The sequence below is a fragment of the Antechinus flavipes genome, chromosome 5 (genome assembly GCF_016432865.1).
Source record: "Antechinus flavipes isolate AdamAnt ecotype Samford, QLD, Australia chromosome 5, AdamAnt_v2, whole genome shotgun sequence".
NCBI lineage: Eukaryota > Metazoa > Chordata > Mammalia > Dasyuromorphia > Dasyuridae > Antechinus > Antechinus flavipes.
This window is the reverse complement of record NC_067402.1, coordinates 285,693,073-285,714,410: the sequence shown is the minus strand read 5'-3', so window position 1 is coordinate 285,714,410 and position 21,338 is coordinate 285,693,073. Positions and strand designations below refer to the sequence as shown.

The 21,338-nt window shown below is 38.3% G+C and overlaps 1 protein-coding gene across 2 annotated transcripts in view; it reads left to right on the top strand.

The window, feature by feature from the left end:
* Window positions 1–80: 80 nt before the first annotated feature.
* The window catches only part of LGALS2 (galectin 2), a 43,592-nt gene continuing 22,334 nt past the window's right edge, over window positions 81–21,338 (top strand). The window contains exon 1 of one of the 2 annotated variants that reach the window (XM_051961850.1): window positions 81–179. The gene's annotated coding sequence lies outside the window, so the exon portion shown is untranslated. Of the gene's footprint in view, window positions 180–19,040; window positions 19,158–21,338 lie in introns of those variants that run through there. The other variant, XM_051961846.1, reaches the window with a different exon arrangement.

The following is a 21,338-nucleotide window of genomic DNA, read 5'->3' as shown; positions in this document are numbered from 1 at the left end:
CCTGGAGCTGAACGGAAACGGAGGTTCCGGAGGTCGATACAGGCACCATGGACAGCTGCTGTAAAGTACTAGAGCGTCGGGAGAGGACAGTGGCCCTGGGAACCCCAGAGGCAGCTTCCGGAAGAGCAGCCGGCGGCCATGTTTAATTGGGGGTCCATCAGACGCACTTCCGTCCGTGGGTGAGTAGCAACTTCCGGTTGAAGAGCACTAGGGGCTGGGTGGTGGGGCGGGACTTTCTAAAGAGGGCCTGATGTCGTCCTTAGGGCTTCCGAAGTAGCCTTACTTAGAAAGATCCGGACCCCGGACTTCTGAAGCTGGAAGGGCCCCTGGAGGCTGATCCAATCCAAACCTTTCTTACAGCTGGGGAAACTGAGGCCAGGGGAGGCCAAATGACTTACCCAAAGAGACACAGCTGTTATGTGGCAAAGGCCCAATTTGAACCGAACCCAGATCCAGCGCCCATCCCTACTGTATGTCGGTCGTACCTCAGTTCCAACAATAAAATTAGCTTTAGCCCAGTAAAAGAAAACAGCGAGAAGCACTTAGCAGTGGTTTCGTTGTGAGGAGGGGATGTACTTCTCTTTACACACTCTGGGGGTGGAGTCAGGAAATCCCGAGTTCAAATTCGGCCTCAGACATTAATTGTGTGATCCTGAATAAGTCACTTCACGGAGGCCTGCTTCAGTTTACTCATCTGTGAAATGGAGATAATAATAACTACACCTTCCCAGAGTTGTTGTAAAAGATCAACAATTTAAAAAAATTTTTTTTTCTAACAGTATTTTATTTTTCCATATACATGCAAAGGTAGTTTCATCTGCAAAACTTTTTTGTTTCATTTTTTTCTCCCTTCCTCCCGAAGACAGCAAACTACGTGCAGTTCTTCTAACGTTCTAGTTATTATTAGCTATTATTACTTAGTATTCTAGTTCATATTCGTCATGCAGCACAAGAAAAAAATAAAAAGTAAATAAAAATGAAAAAGTTTTTTTTGTTTGTTTGTTTTTTTTATTTAATAATTACTTTATATTGACACTCGTTTCTGTTCCGATTTTTTTTTCCCCCTCCCTCCCTCCACCCCCTCCCCTAGATGGCAAGCAGTCCTTTATATGTTGGATATGTTGCATTATGTCCTAGATACAATATATGTTTGCAGAACCGAACAGTTCTCTTGTTGCATAGGGAGAATTGGATTCAGAAGGTATAAATAATCCGGGAAGAAAAACAAAAATGCAGATAGTTCACATTCGTTTCCCAGTGTTCATTCTTTGGGTGTAGCTGCTTTTGTCTGTCATTTATCAATTGAAACTCAGGTCTCTTTGTCAAAGAAATCCACTTCCATCAAAATATGTCCTCATACAATATCGTTGTCGAAGTGTATAGTGATCTCCTGGTACTGCTCATTTCACTCAGCATCAGTTCATGTAAGTCTCGCCAGTCCTCTCTGTATTCATCCTGCTGGTCATTTCTTACAGAACAATAATATTCCATAACATTCATATACCACAATTTACCCAGCCATTCTCCAATTGATGGGCATCCATTCATTTTCCAGTTTCTGGCCACTACAAACAGGGCTGCTACAAACATTTTGGCACATACAGGTCCCTTTCCCTTCTTTAGTATTTCTTTGGGATATAAGCCCAATAGAAACACTGCTGGATCAAAGGGTATGCACAGTTTTAAATTTTTTGGGCATAATTCCAGATTGCTCTCCAGAATGGTTGGATTTGTTCACAACTCCACCAACAATGCATTAGTGTCCCAGTTTTCCCGCATCCCCTCCAACATTCATCATTATTTTTTCCTGTCATCTTTTTTTTTTTTTTTTTTTTTTTTTTTTACAGTTGAGTTATTTTATTAACCATAGATTACATTCAGAGCTCACTGTCAAACACATCTATGACCACCATTTTAAATTATCACTTGTTAAACCTAAATTCAATAACAAATTATCAGTGATGAAAACCTATTGCCTTACATGCTGGAGGATCAGACAGCAAACCACATCATATCTTAGACCATAAGCAGGAGAAATACCCACACATACAATGGATCCACATAGATTTAGGGAAGAAAAAAAACCTGCCATCTAAACTCAGTATCTCACCTGTTATAAGTTTTCTGCACTCAAGAGTCTCAAAAATATATATATTTTTAAGAAACTGTGTAATTGTTTACTCATTTCATTTTTTTTTTTTGTTTTTTTTTTTTTTTTTTATAAATTTTTTTATTTAATAATTACATTATATTTACACTCATTTCTGTTCCGATTTTTTTTTTCCCCTCCCTCCCTCCACCCCCTCCCCTAGATGGCAAGCAGTCCTTTATATGTTGGATATGTTGCAGTATATCCTAGATACAATATATGTTTGCAGAACCGAACAGTTCTCTTGTTGCGTAGGGAGAATTGGATTCAGAAGGTATAAATAATCCGGGAAGAGAAACAAAAATGCAGATAGTTCACATTCGTTTCCCAGTGTTCTTTCTTTGGGTGTAGCTGCTTTTGTCCGTCATTTATCAATTGAAACTCAGGTCTCTTTGTCAAAGAAATCCACTTCCATCAAAATATGTCCTCATACAATATCGTTGTCGAAGTGTATAATGATCTCCTGGTTCTGCTCATTTCACTTAGCATCAGTTCATGTAGGTCTCTCCAAGCCTCTCTGTATTCATCCTGCTGGTCATTTCTTACAGAACAATAATATTCCATAACATTCATATACCACAATTTACCCAGCCATTCTCCAATTGATGGGCATCCATTCATTTTCCAGTTTCTAGCCACTACAAACAGGGCTGCTACAAACATTTTGGCACATACAGGTCCCTTTCCCTTCTTTAGTATTTCTTTGGGATATAAGCCCAATAGAAACACTGCTGGATCAAAGGATATGCACATTTTGATAATTTTTTGGGCATAATTCCAGATTGCTCTCCAGAATGGTTGGATTCGTTCACAACTCCACCAACAATGCATTAGTGTCCCAGTTTTCCCGCATCCCCTCCAACATTCATCATTATTTTTTCCTGTCATCTTAGCCAATCTGACAGGTGTGTAGTGGTATCTCAGAGTTGTCTTAATTTGCATTTCTCTGATCAATAATGATTTGGAACACTCTTTCATATGAGTGGTAATAGTTTCAATCTCATCCTCTGAAAATTGTCTGTTCATATCCTTTGACCATTTATCAATTGGAGAATGGCTTGATTTCTTATAAATTTGAGTCAGTTCTCTATATATTTTGGAAATGAGGCCTTTATCAGAACCTTTAACTGTGAAAATGTTTTCCCAGTTTGTTGTTTCCCTTCTAATCTTGTTTGCATTAGTTTTATTTGTACAAAGGCTTTTTAATTTGATGTAATCGAAATAAATGAAAAAGTTTTAAAAAAATCAGATCAAAAGGGAAAAATATGAGAAAGAAAACAACAACAAAGCAAACAACAACAGAGGTGAAAATGTTATCCTTTGATTACCCCTTTCAGCCTTCACAGTTCTATCTCTGGATGAGAAGATAAGATTTGCAAACTTGAAAATGCTATAGAAATGTTAGTGATGATGATGATATGATGATGAAAGAAAAGCAGAAATGGCAGGAAGAATCAATCATCCCTCGTGGCACTGGATCGGGGGCCAGGGTTGACCTTTCTGGCTCTCCTTCCCTGACCCGGCTGTTGCTCTCCATGTGACTTCCTGGCAGAGCTGCTTCAGGGGTGCCTCCTTCTCTCCTCCATCTCCCTTCCAGGTTTGTCTTTGTCTCTCTCCTTTGGCTTGCTCTTGGTCGGGGTATTCTTTTCTCCAGTTTTCTCCATTGGCTTCTGCCTATTGAGGAGAGTAACCCTGCAGGAATTTCCTTCCTGTTTGGTAGGCTTGAAGAGCTGATGAAGGAAAGGCCCAGGACAGATAGCCAAGCATCAGGACTGCAAGGTCCCAGGCAGAAATTTCTCCAGGGCAGAGAAATGAAACCTTGTAAAAGAGAAGAACACCAGAGGGAGAGGGAGGCAATGTCATGATTCCCGTGATCAGGAGGGATCCATGTGGTCTCACTGAGGAAGAACTTTCCCAAACTTGGAGCTGCCCAAGAGGGGAATGCCTGCCCTGTAAGGTGGCCAGTGTCCACTGGCCATAAAATATCCATGTCTGCTGCTTGACACATAGTGCTTAATAAATGCTTGTTAACTGACAGACTGATAGGAGCAACACAGAGAATAGTACTATCATTGGGACACCCTTCCTCTTTGGCCAAAAGATGCCCACTCAACCGTCCTTCCACATGGTTTCAGTACCTCTGTGCCTTGAATATGTCCTGCCCTCAGAAACTTACCTTCTTACAGGGGAAAGTAGCCTAGAGCTAGATGCTTTATATATCTATATCTATATCTATATCTTTTCCTTCATTTGATAAGTTTAATACATATACGATTTTCTTTTAAAAAGACAAATTCAAAATCACCTTTAAAAAATGCTCATTCTCTCTTTCTTCCTAAGTAAGTCCTAGCCCTGGCATTAAGGCTTTGTGAAAACAGGGAAGATATTCAGTCTAATTTAGGGGGCACTTGCTAGAAGGCTATAAATCTTGATAAGTAAAGGGAAGAAGATGCCAGATGTTCCAGGTAGATGGGGATAGAAATGAAAACAGAGGACAAAGGGCTGTGCAGGGAAGGAATACAAGACAGGCTTGGGATAGGAAAACAGGCATTCCCACAGAGTTTACCGTCATTGAGTCTCAGACAAACTGACTGAAGAATGGCCTTCCCCCATTTGGCCAAGAACCTAGAAGTGGAGCAATAATTCCCTCTTAAAAGAGAAGCGATTTGTGGCCCAAAGAGTTCATGTTTGCACTTGCCCATCTAAGAGGAGGTTGAGTAAGGATTGTTCCATGCAAGCAGAGTCCCAGTAGTTCTGCAGTTAAAATGTACCCCCCATCTCTCTCTTTCTCTCTCCCCCCTTCTTTTTCTCTTCCCTTTTCTCTTGCTTTCTTGTCCCCCCTATTCTCTCCTTCCCTCCCTCCCTTCCTCTTTCCCTCCCTTGCTCTTTCCCTCTCTCCCTCCCTCCCTCTCTCTGTCTCTGTGTCACACACACACACACACACACACACACACACACACACACACACGCCAGAATCCCAGCTAGGTGGAGGATGTGTTCCAGGGCTCTTAAAGGTGCTGAGAGTGCCAATGACTGCTCCAGCACAGTGCCCCAAATCTGCTTTTTTTCTGTCTGAGCATTAAGAAAATTCCCCTTTGGGTTAAATAGATCAAAGAAGATGCCCATGGCAATATACCAATGGAAAGGGAAAGGCCATTGTAATAAAAAGACCTTTTAAAAATATAATTTAAAATAAATCTAATTATTTAATTTTATTTAATAAATATATTTAATATTTATTTATATATTTATAATATATAATATATATAAATATTATATTTCTATACAATATAATAATAAATATAAATCTAATAATCTAATTAAAGTAAATTAAAATAAAAATATAATTTAAAAGTATCTGTCTGAAACCAAAAGTAAAGCATGCTAGGCAATGGGAATGTACTAGAAGCTAGGTGGGCCAGGAGAAAGATGTTGAACTGATTGTTTGGAGTCCTGCTTCAGATTCTTAAGAGCTATCATTTCACATCTTCAGATTTAGTTTCTTCATTTGTAAAACAAGAAAAACAGTAGCACCTATCTCCTAGCTAGCCTTGAGAATCAAGAGTTAAGATATTTAAAGTGCTTTGTAAACAAAGCTCTCTCTCTATAAATGCTATTAGAAGTATAAACTTTCCCAGTAAAGACGGCATTAAAATAAAGATGTTCTCCTTGCTTTTATTTGATATAGTTGTAGAAATGTTAGCAATAGCAATTAAAAAGAGAAACAAAAAAGCCATAAAGAGAAACAAATAAAAGATATAACTATCCCTTTTACTCACGAGATGATGGCTTATATAGGAAATCCTAGGGAAACAAAGATATTGATACAGTTAATAGCTTCAACAAAGTTGCAGGTTAAGAATAAATACCAGCAACCTTTCTACATAGTATCAAAAATCCAAGCCCTGGAACAGATTAACTACAAAATGCATAAAATATTTGGGGAGTCTATTAACCAACAACCACAAAACATTTTTGTAAGTTCAATTATCAAATGTTTTATAAAGAAACATATATATGTTTAACATATATTGGATTACTTGCCATCTGGAATGGGAGGGGGAAATTGGATTACCAAGTTTTGCAAGGGTTAATGTTGAAAAATTATCTATGCATGTTTTAAAAATAAAAAAGCTTTAATAAAAAGCAAAACAAAATAAAATGTAAATGTTAAAAAAAGAAATAAATGTATAGCACAAAAAGTTTTTACATGTAACTGGGGAAAATAAAATAATAAAAATTAAAAAAAGAAATAGAAGAATAATTTACGTAGTTGGAGGAATGGTCAGTGTTCCTGGCAGGGCTGTGCCAGTATAATTTTTCAAATGTCCATGCTCAGATCTAGAATTATAGTTTCATGAAAAGCCCAATCCCTTTTTTAAAGTTGACAGTATAAATTCCTAGAGGAACTTTGATGACTAGGCAGGGGACCAGCCTCTTTAATTTCATCCAATTAAGAGTTTTTTTTATTTCTCCATATTAGCCTGCATCTTATGAACTTAACAGATTCTTTAAAAAAAAAATTTCAATAGTATTTTATTTTCCCAAAAACATGGAAAGATAACTTTCAACATTCATTTTTGTAAGATTTTCCAAAATTTGGTTCTTCTCTCCCTCACCTTTTCCCTCTCCAAGACAGGAAGTAATCTCATGTAGGTTAAACTTTTTTTCTTTTAAACACATTTCCATATTTTTCATGTTGTACAAGAAAAATCAACCCAAAAGAGGAAAAAAAAAAACGTGAGAGAAAACAAACAAACAAAAGGTGAAAATACTATTTTTTTCAATCCAAATTCAGTCTCCATAGTAATCTCTCTGGATGCAGAAGACATTTTCCATCTCAAGTCTAATGGAATTGCCTTGAATTACCTCATTGTTAAGAAGAGCCAAGTCCATCACAGTTGACCATCATATAATCTTGTTACCATGTACAGTGTTCTCTTGGTTCTGTAGCAGTGATTCTTTATGGTGTTTTAAATTAAGTTGACTATTATGTTTAAACTACTCAAATATTCCAACTTAAACTCTGTAATCTTATTTAATCTTGACTATAGAATTTTGTCTGTCTCTTGAGTTCTGTAACTTGTTAATAGAATATCTTGGGTCAAAGACATTTAGTTAACTGGGAAACTTTGTGTTTCTCCCTCTCTAAGTGGAGATGGTTAAATTTTTTTTTCCTGAGGCAGTTGGGGTTAAGTGACTTACCCAGGGTCACACAGCTAGGATGTGTTAAGTGTCTGAGTCTAACTTTGAACTCAGGTCTTCCTGACTTCAGGGCTGCTACTCTATGCACTGTGGTGCCCAGCTGCCCTGAGATGGTTAAATTTAGATCATGTTGACAGAGGCATCAAATAAGCAGAGTATCGAGTTTTCTTTTACTCCTTAAAAGAAGCCAACTGAACTGACTGGTTCCAAAGCTCATACCTCTACAGATAGCTAAAACGATGCCCTTACTTATTGTTATTCATTCATTTTTCAGTCATGTCTCTATTTGTGATCTCATTTGGGGTTTCCTCAGTAAAAATACTGGAGAGTTTGCCATTTCTTTCTCCAGCTCATTTTTACAGATGAGGAAACTGAGGCAAGAGGCTTCAATGACTTGCCCAAGATCACCAATTAATAAGTGTCCAAGGCCACATTTGAACTCTGGTCTTCCTGAGTCCAAGTCTGGCTCTTTATACTATGGCGCCACCTACTTGCCTTGTCAAACATTAACAAAAATGCTGAACAGTTTGATCTCAATTTTTATGTGGCAATGATGATGTACTTAGAACCCCCCAGAGAGCTATAACAGTTTCCAAAAAGTAGCAGGAGACAGTAAATTCATGGAAATCATTAGCAGCTCAGAGATGTCCTAAGAATAAGAAGAAATTAAAAAGAAGACCTATATAAAATACCTATCCAATGTATAAACTATCTTAAGCTCACCTAGCTAGACGTGCAGGATTTGTCTAAAAACAAAGTGTTTTCCCCAGGAATAAAGGATCGCAAAGATTCAGCTTGGGTTCAGTTAATCTCGTGAGAAATAAGATATAAATTACAGGCTTGTTGCTGAATCATAACCACCAAAAGCTTGTTTCATAAGACATATTTTTTTCCTCCAATTCCGAATTTATTTGGAAGAATAAAACCGTCTAGAATCTCAAGATAAATAGGGGGGACAAGTATTAGTAAAGGGAGACTGGCCTCAAACTCTATTCTAAATCGGTAATCTATGTTTTAAAAAATCAGGAAAGTGATCAGTGGAACAAAGGAGATAACTGAATGACAGAAACTAAGGAATCGAGTGTCTCAGAGATGTAGAGTGGGATAGGGTAGGTGAAATGTAATCAGGAAGATTCCTTATTTGACAAGATCTGTTTTGAAAACTCTAAAGCAAATGAGCAGAAATTAAGTTGAGCTTATACTATATACTACAATAAACTTATCACGGCTGTTACTTGAATATGAGAGATTTGAATATTCAAAAGCTAGTGAGTGTTTTGTGCTATTTACTATATGTAGTAGGGGCAAGAATTTTGGGGCAAAAGATAAGAGATGGTTGTGATGGTATTGAATTGGAGGACTTTTGAATGGATAGCTGGGGGGAGGGAGGGAAAGAGGTGAGAGGGAGGGGGACAGAGAGGGACAGAGACAGGACAAAGACAGACAGGGAGACAGACAGACAGATAGGAAGACAGACAGGGAGACAGACAGAGACAGGCAGGGAGACAGGCAGACACAGATACGGAGATGGAGACAGGGGGACGGACACAGACAACACACAGGGAGAGAGACAGACGACAGCGAGAGACACAGGCAGACAGACACACAGAGACAGACGACAGAGAGACAGACATGTGGAGAGAGACAGATAACACACGCCGAGAGAGATAGACAGACACACAGAGAGATAGACACAGAGAGACAGATAACACACGCCGAGAGAGATAGACAGACACAGAGAGAGACAGACAGACACAGAGAGAGACACATGACACAGAGAGACAGAGATGCGGAGAGAGACAGATGACACACGCGGAGAGAAAGACAGACATGTGGAGAGAGAAAGACACACAGAGAGGGAAAGACAGACAGAGACACACACACACACATACACACAAAGACACAGAGAGAAAGAGAACCTTTACTATGTTTAACATTATGGTAATTAAATAATCACATATGATTAAAAGCACTTTAAAAAGAATTTCAAACAATTAAAACTTATGTGAAAGATTGGTTCAAATCCCAAAGAAATGCAACTGAATACAACTGAGGTTTTTGCCTCATACCCAACAATATATCGTTGGTAGAGCTGCAATGATAGAATCATCCTGGAAAGCAATAGGTGATGAAAGTTAGGTGATGAAAGTGACTAAAGTATACTAGAGATCCTTCTTGGGGTGACTGAAAAATCTGTAAATAAGGAAAACTGAGGCAAAATTTCCAAGAATTATCTGTTTATTAGTAATGACTAACAGTTTGCTGATTAAGTAGGTCTAAGACCACCTCAATTGTTAGAAAGAACCTTGATCTAAGTTGACAGAACATTTTTTTTTTCCCTGAGTCAACTGGGATTAAGTGACTTGCCCTAGCTTGTCATACAGCTAGGAAGTGTTAAGTGTCTGAGGCCGGCCGGATTTGAACTCAGGTCCTCCTGACTTCAGGGTTGGTGCTCTATCCACACAGACAATAAATTTATTTTAAAATTTACATATTTATATATATACATATAATTTATATATTAATTTTGTATATAACATAATATAAAATAAAATATAAAAATTATATATATAATTAATTTATATAAAATCATAAATTTATAACATCAGAATGGGGGACAGAAACAAATGAGAAACTGATCTCAAATTGAGGAATATGATATTGATTCTTGTGGGGATTTTCCATTGTCTTCATGGAAAGCTGTTTTTGTGTCAAGAAGAGGGAACTTTCTGCAGGATTGGGGAATTTTGACAGGTAAGCATCATTTAGGTCTGGAAGTTTTCCAGTATTAGATGACCTATTGTCAGTGTGACCGATAAGCTGCAGCTTTGCTTTTAGTAGAAATGAAAAATATAGCCTGTAAGCCGAGCTCTGCAGGAGCTTAGCTGTGCCAAAATAGAGAATTACCTGATAGACAGGCCTGTTAATTGTCTTGTCAGCCTTCACAGAATCTCATACACACTACTGTGATTTATAAGAACTAAACTATATATATATAATTAAAGAATGTGATTAAAAATAAATGATTAATTCATAATATTAAATTCATAAAATCCTATAGGAATATAATTATACATTGTATTACAATATAATTATATAAAATATATAAATATAATACTATATAATAAGGCTATACACATTAGTACAAAGTGCATAATCAATATTAATTGATTAATATTTCACATTATTGCTAGGCAAAAACCGAAAAGGCCAAAAACAGAAGAAAGATTCCACAGTTGCCAAAATATTCATAACATCACATTCTGTGATGACAAAGAATGGGAACAAAAGTAGGTACTCATCCACTGGAAAAGGAGCTAAACAGAATTGTGTGTGATTTGTAAATGACATGGCATAGGATTCTGCTGCAAGAAATGAATGGATTTAGAATAAATAAAATAGGGGCAGCTAGGTGGTACAGCTGATAGAGCGCCAGCCCTGAAGTCAGGAGGATCTGGGTTCAAATTTGGCTTCAGACACTTAGCACTTCCTAGCTATATGACCCTGGGCAAGTCACTTGACCCAACTGCCTCAGGAAAAAGCCAAAAAAAAAAAAAAAAAGAAAGAAAGAAAGAAAGAAAGAAAACAGAATCACAAGCAACATGCCCAATGACCACAGTGTAAATGGAATCACTATTTGCTTGGGATGAGAGAAAAGTGGACTTTTCTCCTTCCCTTTATGAGTAGGAAGGGAGTGGGAACCACAGGTGTGAGGGATTTGTTTCTACCGCCAGATGTCATCTATACCTTGCTTTTGCTGAATTGTTCCCCTTCCTACATATACACTTTAATTTTAAAAACTTTTGTGAAAATAGATCTTAAGGGAGATACTTAGAAATGAATGTGATATCAAAACAAAGGCATCAATAAATAAAAGACAAATTTTAAATTCACATAAGTAGATATGTGATTTCTATAACATGCACATAATAGAGATTTTTGGGAGATCTGGCCTAGCAAGCCGATTCCTGGACACATCTTGTAAGGAGGTCATTGACAGACCTCTCATATGGTGTAAATCACCACCCAGGCATGTCTTCCTGCAGATTCACTAGTGGGGGCTCTACCCAAATAAGTTGTTAGCCTTCCTTGTTTTCCCACAGCATCTCAGGCTACTAATGAATGTTAGGAGCTGTCTCCTGCCAATCCTTTATTCTCAGCTCTTAATAGGCTTTTCCCTCTTACACATTTCTTTGATGATCTTTACTCTGCTTCTCTTTTCTAATCTCTTGTTTGTAATCTGGTACAGTCTGATCACACCTACTCCATCACCTGGTGAGACTAATTTTCAGTTCCTCAGAAATTCTAGTGTCCGGTGATTTAAAATCCACACACATCTCCAGAAGGATTTAGGCATTTAAAGACATGGTTTTTTTTTCAGGGAGATGCTTAGTGTCAAGCCAAAAAGCATTTACTAAGCGCATATTATGTGGTAAATGCTAGGGACACAAAGCAGCCTTAAAAGATCTTGACAATATTCCAGTGGTGATTGATTCTCTGCCCAGCTTGTTATCCATTTGCAGTCTCTGCTCGAGCTAAAGATATTTCTGGAGGACCTCTAAAGGTAATTAGCTCAGCCGATTGCCTAGCAGAGTCTGGGCAACATTCATCATCTCCTTGTTTTTTCCTTTGGGGATAGAAAATCCAAACTTTTTAGACAATATTGGCTCTCTTTTGGAGACTCTGCAGTAATCCGAGAACTGCTGCTTCTAGCACTAGTACTGTTTTCTGTGTACTTAAGTGCATTTGGAGGATCTTCCCATCCATAAAGAACCTTCCCTTGGGCTCCATATTGGATCTTCTCCTATGCGTGGCAACCACGCATGCATTTATGATGCCTGATGCCATTTGTGCTCAGAGGGCCAAATGAGGCTTTCTCTTTCAGAGAATTTTGAGAGGAAAGGAGGAGAAGGGAGACTAGAGTAGCATTTTGGTCAACAAATCAAATAGTATGGAAGAAAAAAGCCAAAATATCCCAATGTGGCATCTGAGAAACAACACCCAAAAAAGTTAAAAATGAAAGACCAATCTAGGGGTCCTTTTCGTGTATCCCGAATCACTCTGGCAGTCTTGGGAAGCATGTGAACAAACATTAGAAGATTAATGAAAATAAAGATGTACTTTTTTCTCCATCCAAGTTCACAGATTCCCAGAAATCAATTTAAGGATCCCTGAAGTAGACAAAGAATGCCTGACATTCTTCTCAGATGAGCTTTGGGAAGGACGTTTTTGTCTCTAAACCGGAATGCAAAGGGACAAAATGATCATTAAAAAAACCCACACGACTCAGTGATCACTTGGTGACTCACTCCAAAAGAGGTGATTTCATGTTTTTATAGATGCAGGAGGACTCCTTGGGAGCCATTTCTACCTTTTGGTTTCCTTTGTGTCCTTCCTGGGAGCCTTCAATTTGGCTCATCCCAGCCAGATTCGCTGTAAGAACTGGGGATGTTTGAGTGATTCACTTTTGGGGGAAAGTTGAAATTCCACATGGGTTGTCTCCCCCCATTAGAATGCAAACTCCCTGAGAACAATATCTGTCTTTTCTATTTGGATCTCTAGCACGCAACACAATTACATTGCACAAAGTAAGTCCCTAATAAATGCTTCCTTCCCCTTCCTATTTATTCGTGTTCTTCATTTAATTTGTTGTTGTTATTGTTAAGTCCCTTCAGTTGTGGCCAACTCTCTGCGACTCTATTTGGAGTTTTCTCAGCAAAGTTACCAAAGTGATTTGCCGTTTCCTTCTCCAGATCATTTTACAATGAAAAACTGAAATAAACAAGGTTAAGTGACTTGTCCAGAGTCACACAGCTAGGAAAGGTTTAATTCTAGCTTTGAACTCAAAACCTGGTGCTCTATTCATTGTACCACCTAATTTCCTCCCCCACCACTTTTTCCCTAATCCCTTTTGAAACCAAAGAAAATTTTCCCAACCTTATCAGCTATTTTTCCCCTCCTGCCTTTTTCTTCCCTCCTAACAAATAGACCAACATTGAGGACAAACTTAAGCCTCCCCCTTCTCTCCTCAAAGTGCTGCCTCCATTTTATTTCCCATTGTCCCTTTCCCATCCTGGCTTGAGTCAAGACCCAAGCTTTTCTAGAGACTTCCACTAAGAGAACATTATGAGTGAATGAGTGAAAAAAATCATTTCTTAAGTATTAAAATGTACAAAAGCTCTCTTCTAATATTTTGCTTTGGCTTAAACTAGGATGTACATGAGCTTGGATGGAAAAATAGATATCTTTATTTTTCCTAACCTTCAATTCAAAATGTGAATTTCTTTTACTTATGAATATAGGCACAAACATGATTCTGAGAAGGGATCTGTAGATTTCATAGATTGTCCAAGGCACCCAGGACACCCAAAAGAGTAAGAACTCCTGGCTTAGTAGGCCCATAGAATTTGTAGAGAGTTCCATAGAATTAGTACAGAGTTTTTAGAGTCCCAGGGATGCACAAATGACATTAGCCCCCCCACTGCCCCTTTCTCTTCTTCTACTCTGAGAGCAGCCCTCACTCCATGAGATCCAGTCTGCCCATCTTTCTTTCTGTTCACCATTGATCTAAGTTCCCAGCTCTTTACTATCTCTGGACCCTGCATAGGTCATGTAATCTCTGTGCCTTAATTCTATATTTCTGCTCACTCTTAGATGGCTGCTTCCTCTATAGAGGCCCATTTCTTTAAGGAGAAGATAAATACTGAGCCCAGTATGAAGGGCAATGTTATTGAATAGGAAGGAAACTACGTGCAGGATATGCTCAAAGACTATACAATCTGGGAACGGATGGCTTAAATGTGGATGATATTGGTTGGCCATGTTAATGCCTGGATCAGAGAACCAGGAAATAACATCAGCAATGTCAGGCAGTATTGGATTTATAGCAGAAAGCCCTGGAAGATGGGGCAAAAGGTAGCAGCGATGATATAAAATACCCTTTCTGCTGATGGCCCTGAGACCATAGCAACTAATAATTTATAAAATATCTTAACGACCTTCCAAAAGAAATTAGAAAATTGGTCAGGAAGCTCATTTCTCTGTTTTCAAATAGTCTTTATTTTTTAAGAAGCCTATGACTACTACAATTGACCCACATAATAAAATGAACTGATATTTGGTGAAGTAAAGAGAGGAGCTTTGTTCACTGATATATAGATGTATACACACACCTACAGTGTTTTGATCTTTCTTTTATCCTCAAATCTTAGTACACTCTCTGACAAAGAACGAGTGCTGAACAGAGACTTGATGACTGACTGAAATGAACATTTCGACTTGCTTATTTACAGTGGGAACAAACTTAACATTTTATGTACCATGAGATGCTAGGGCCTGAGGTATCACTGTTTTAACCCACTATGCACACACTCAGTTTGCAACTGTTCCTTTCACTCTGTGGAAAACCACTGAATTCTGGCTTTTCTAAATGATTTTAGAAAAGAAAATACTTCAAAAGAGAATAGCTACTTAGATATGGGAGTCTTCTATATTGACTTCATGAGCAAGGGAAACAACATTGAAATTAGCCATTTGTTGTAATCATATGTAAAATAAATGTCATATCTAATACAGTAATAACTCCATGAAATAATAATCATGGAGTGCTTTAAACATTGTTTCCTTGGGTTGAACAAAATTAATGCCTGATCTTTGTGAATCCCCAAAGAAATTCTTCAATGAAAAGAAAAAATGTATGGAAATTATACTCTTGTGTTAATTTATCTTCCTGGAAGTAGGGTGACCAAGTGATGTAAAGCACAGACAGAAGCTAGAGCTTCCTAATAGCTTGAATAATGGGCTATGCACTGAGAATGCAGAATAGCAAAGGGGAGAGGAATTAGTCTTGGATTCAGGGATTTAGTGTTCTTCCATTGTCCCACCATTAAACTAGTATTTGACCTTGAGAAAACTACTTCACTATGCTTCCATTCAGTTTTCTCATTTTTCATTGTCCAATGGGTAGATACGTTCCTCAGGAGGTTTTTGTTTATTTGTTTGTTTTTTGATTTCTCAATGATAAAATAACTGCAAAAAATTGGGTTTTTCTTGTTATTGTTTTGTGTATAATTCACACACACACACATACACACACATATATATGTATGTATGTTAACTCTATATTAATATGAGAGAGGCACCTTGGCAGAATGGATAAAGACTAGGGACTTGAACCTTGCATAAATACTTCAGCTAAGTGATTTTGTGCAATTTTCAATATCCCAGATCTCTAAATTTACCTCTCCCTCTTTCCCTCTCCCTCTCTTTGTATGTGTTCTCTCTGTATCTCTTTGTTTCTTTCCCTATCTCCTCTATTACTGTTTCAAAGAATAGTCACACACACACACCACACACACACACACACACACACACACACACACACACACCAGAGTAGAAACTCTCATGCTTCAAAGCATCAGAAAGACTTGCAATTTCCCATCTTCTTATCGGTTTTTAAATTATTTCTAGAGCAATAGCATCTAGAGGGTTTGTTCATCATCTAGGGACCCTACTTACCAAGGAAAGGAAGTGTTAAGAACTTAAGCTATATATAGAACTTAAGCTAGACTGTGGTTATTCTTTTTCTTCTTTATATAAAAGATGGTTCTTTCTGGGAGCGAGTACAGGTTTCTTGGGGAGGTTTTCTTGGAGGCAGCTTTAGTATCAGTTCAGATCAATAATTACCCCAAATGCAGCCAGCTGGTAAAAATACAAATGTTTATTTCTCCTTCCAAGTCTTGTCTCTTTCCTTGGGTCCGGATAGCTAGATTCTTAGAGGCCTATCTTTCTGCTTGGTTCCAAGATATATATATATATATATATATATATATATGTGTGTGTGTGTGTGTGTGTGTGTGTGTATGTATATATATATATATATATGTGTATGTATATATATATGTATATATATAATATATATTATATGTACACATAATATATACCTTTATATATCCATGCATCCACATATACACATGTATAGTTGTCCAACTCTTCATGGCTCTGGGGACCACAATACACCAATAATGTTCAGGAGTTTTTTTTTTAAAGCAAAGGTCTTCTAATGGTTTGTTATTTTCTTCTCTATTAGTTTAAGACAAACAAGGTTAAGTGACTTACCCAGGATCACATAGGTAGTAAGTGTCTGAGGCTGGATTTTAACTCAGGCCTTCCTGACTCTCCAGGCTCAGCGTCTATTCACCGAGCCACTTAGCTGCTTATATATATATATATATGTGTGTGTGTGTGTGTGTGTGTGTGATACATATATACACACATGCTCACATATGTCTGTATACATATGTGTAATAAAATTATATGCCAAGCCCCAAACTGAACATCTCTTATTCTTCTCTACTTGAACCATCATCTAGTCTCTTGGTATCAAATGTACTTCTCTCCCCATTCTTCAATATCCTTTAACATTTTTTCCTCAACCTTTCAGGGTCCTGGGACCCCGAGTTCAAGGTACATAGGAGTAGGGGGGGAGGGGAAGGAAGATATCCATCTGAGTTTGGGAGGTTACCCACACTTCCTTCAGGAAACTGCTCTCTGCTCAGCCTGCCCACCCTGTGCTAGGAGGGCAAGCAAAAGGAAGGAAGTTCCTAGACCATCCCAGGCTTCCCTTATCCACTTTGATAAAGAGCAGTTACAATGGGCAGATCAACTATATCTGGCAACCAGATGAGATTTGGGTATGCTTTCCTTGCTTAAAGTAAGGAGCCAAATACATTGAATATAATCAATAAAGGATCCTGGTGGTAGTGGGGGAAGATGAATTATAGCATTTCTTCCCAAGGTTGTTGTCAGGATGAAAGGAGATAATGTTTATAAAGCACTTGGCACAAAGAGTGCTTGGTAAATACTGGCTCCTTCCTATCCTTCCTTAGAAAGAGTCGACTACACTAATGAGTGTAGTAAGCCTCTAGTTATCCTCTCATTTCTCAGCCCTTTTCAGTTTGGCTTCTGACTTCATCACTCAATTGAAACCTCTCTCTCCAAGACAACCACTTATCTCTCAATCCCCAATATGAAATCTTGTTCAACATTTTCTTCCTTTTTTTTTTTTTTTTTTTAATAACATGCTATCCACCTGTAGACAGAGAGGTACAGATTGTAACATATTTTGTTGGACATGGTCAGTAGAGGAGTATTTTGTTTGATTAAACATGTTTATAATGGGGGTTTTGTTTTTCTTTTTTTTCTTTGATAGGGAAGGAGGAGGTAAGAGCGAGAGAAAATTGATCTTTGTCGAATAAATTATAATAACTTTGAAATTCTCATTTTTCTCAATCTTCTGTTGCATTTAACTGCTCATTTGAGTACTCTTTCCTGCTTCCGAGAGCTCTTTTTCAAATGGATTTGTTATTTTTTATTTAAATTTTTTTCCTTTATTAAAGCTTTTTATTTTTCAAAACATGCACGGATAATTATTCAACATTAATCCTTGCAAAATCTTGTGCTCCAATTTCCCCACCCCTTCCCCTAGATGGCAAGTTGTCTCCAATGGATTTGTTGACTCCATTGCCCATGTCCAGTTCCCTAAAGGTAGATATATCTTAAAGACTCTCTTCTCATTCTGTTCTTTAAATCAAAGCTTAAACTATGGGTTGCAACTCCATCTGGGGTTATGTAATAATGTAGGGTTGCAAAATTATGATTTATTATCAGTAAATTTTGATTTGCATACCTATTTTATGTATCTATTTACCTGGAATCAATCTCGGTGAAAATCTCAGGCAAAAAGGGGTCATGAGTGGGAAAAGTTAAAGAAGCCTTAGATTAGAGAAGAAAAGATTTGGGGTGAGGAAGAGAGGAACATGATTTCTACGTTCAGGTTTTAGAAAGGAAGAGGACTTGTTCTCTTTATCCCTTAAGGCAAGAATCTGAAGCATTAAGTGGAAATTGCAATTTAGACTTGAAGCCTGAACAAATCTTGCGATTGGGGCTGTTCCAAAGTGGATGGGCTGCCTGCAGGGGGTTTCTCTTCACTGGAGATCTTCAACATGCAATTGGATGACTATTTTCCAAATATATTATAGTGAGGTTTCCTTTCTTGATGTGATTTAGATTAAATGACTTCTCAGGTGTCTTCATTTTCTCAAATCTTATAATATTCTAACATGACTTTAGCTCTCTGGACCTCAGTTTCCCCCTCTGAAATAGTCTTTCCTGTAAGGGAAGGACAAATTACTGGAGGGTTAGTCCAAATGGACTTACATGCCAAAATGGAGAAGGAAAACATTTCATGTTGCCTGGAAGTTGGTTTTATTTTTTTTTTTATTTTTTTATTTTTGCAGGGGATTCGAATTATGAGCAGAAAGGCCCAATTGGATGTATCTAAAGCTGGCAATAAAAAACCCATTAACCTCAGGACTAAGATAGAGGGAGCCAGGGTAAATGGAGGTGCTATAGGCAGAAAGATTGGAGTTAGAAGGAGAGTGATTAGAGTAAAGAGAAAGTGAAGGCGTGTACCCCTCCAGACAGGGGACTGCCCTTCAGATACGGTCGCATTGAGAGGTACAGCTAGAGAAACTGATCGGGGTGCATTACAGTCACGGGCCACCAGATGGTGCTGCAGCCTTGAGTTGTCAACATTGCCCCGGCATGAGCGGCCCCGGCCTGAGCGGCCCCAGCCTTGCAAATGTTGCGTAACCAGCTCACCACCTCCTGAGCATGCTCAGATCAGCCTAGTCGGCTTTCTTTTTTCGCTTTTCCTAGACTTGGGGGATAAAAGATTCGTTGGAAGGAATCTTGGCTCTGACTTCTGAGGACCGGGGCTGGAATCCCACTTCTCTCATTACCGGTATGACCTTATAAAAGTCCCTGACATTCCCTGGGACTCAGTTTCCTCTTCTGTAACATGAGGGTTGGGAGGGGTTGGAGACCTCACTCCCCTGGGAGCCTAATCTCTCTCCTGTGGCGCAAGCCTGGAAGATGGGGGATGACCACTTACTGACACTGACATAGAAAGGAAAGGCCGAGTCTTGAAACCTGTCCTGGCTTGAGAAGGTCATAGTTTCTTCTGTTAGAGTCTGGCTTTTCCCCTTTTACATTCTTCCCTCAACTATTAACACTTAGACAAAAAAGTATGGCTAGTAGCTTCCCCTCCCTGCCTCATTTCAAGGGTTTTTTTTAATTTCAAAGGATTCAGAGCAGTGGCTCTCAGCTCAACACAATTGACTCTCAGATTCTGAGAGGACTACCCTCCATCCCTAGGAATTAATGAATTTAATTAGTGATTAGTAGCAATTAATTAGGGATATTTCCTTCTTCCCCTCTTCCATTTGTCTCTATCTAACTTTCCTCTTCTGCTTCTCCTAATCTTCCCTCCCCTCCCCCTTCGCGTTCAGCCACAAGTACTATTTCCTGGTCTGTATTGTGATGGGTATTTTATTTTCTCAGAATTGCAGATCTCCCCCATTGTGGTGGGGAGCCAAGGGGAGTAACAGCTCTGTTCCAGATGTTGCCTCAGGAGGAGGCTGTCAGCACTGATTCAGAATTGACCATAAATAATAATCATGGACCAGAATCCCAGGGAGGTCACTTTCTGCTACTGAGCCGAGGCTGTTTGTCTCACTTATAAATCAAGCTTTCTCTTATCTATTAAAATTGAGAGCAGAGAGCAGAAAATTCTGTCTGCTAAATACAACTGTGTTATTTCAATAGAGCCCCATTAATCCAGACATGCCTGAGAGGGAAGTCAGTAGGTATTATCTGGACTCTTTTGTCTTGTCACTCCTCCTTGGTGAAGGGGAGGCTCAATTTCTCAGGTTCTTTGCTCTAGAATGAATCAATGGATCAGTTCTATGGGTCACTCAAGCAATTGCATCATAGAGTGCCAGACTTGGGGGTCAGAAAGATTTGAGTTCAGATCTTGCCCCTGACTTTGGAATGACCAGACAATCTGAGCCTCAATTGTCCCATTCTTCACTGAGAGTGGGAATTTATAGTAATTATATACAAGGCAACTAGGTGAAGTAGTGGATAGAGCCCTGGGCTTAGAGTTGGGAAAACCTGAGTTCAGGTCCAGCTTCTGATTTATAACTGGGTGATCCTGGGAAAGTTATTTAACTTTCTCTGCTTCTTTTTGCTCCTGTAAGTTGGGGATAATAAAAGCCCCTTCCTCCCTGGGTTATTGTGAGAATCAAAGGAGTTAATTAACTCCTGCAAAGTTAATGCACAGTTCCTGGCACATAGTAAGTTAATGTAAATGCTTATTTCCTTCCCTAATAAGCTAGGCTATCTGTAATGCTTAACTCACAAAGTTGTTTTGAGGATCCAATGAGATAATATGTAAAGAACTTCACAACTTTTTAAAAAATCTATATAAATGACAGCTGTTATAATTATATATCATTATATTATATCACAAGTGGACATGGTCATTATTTTTTTAAATGATAGCTTTTTATTTTCAAAACATATGCAAAAATAATTTTCCACATTCACCTTTACAAAACCTTGTATTGCAAAATTTTCTCCTTCCTTTCTCCCATCCCCTCTCCTAGACAGCCAGCAATCCAATATATGTTAAATATGTACAATTCTTTTATATATATTTCCTCGTTTATCATGCTGCACAAAGAAGAATCAGATCAGAAAGGGAAAAAAGAGAAAGAAAACACAAAGCAAGAAAATAGCAACAAAAAAAGCAACAAACATAACAGTTTTTTTCACTGTTATGATCCATATTCAGTCCCCACAATCCTCTTTCTGGATGTAGATGGCTCTCTCCATCACAAACCTATTGGGATTGGCTTGAATCACCCCACTGTTGAAAAGAATGGTCATTCTTCTTCCAAAGTTTGGGCAATAAAGGAGAGGAAACAGGTTTACCTCCAAAAAAGCAAATCGTACCTAATAGATATTGCTGAGACTTGATAGAATGAAATCCACATTTGGAATGTGGCTGTAAATAAGTAAACCTTATTCAAAAGAAATGAGATTGATTTTTTAAAAAAGTGTGTGTGTGTGTGAGAGAGAG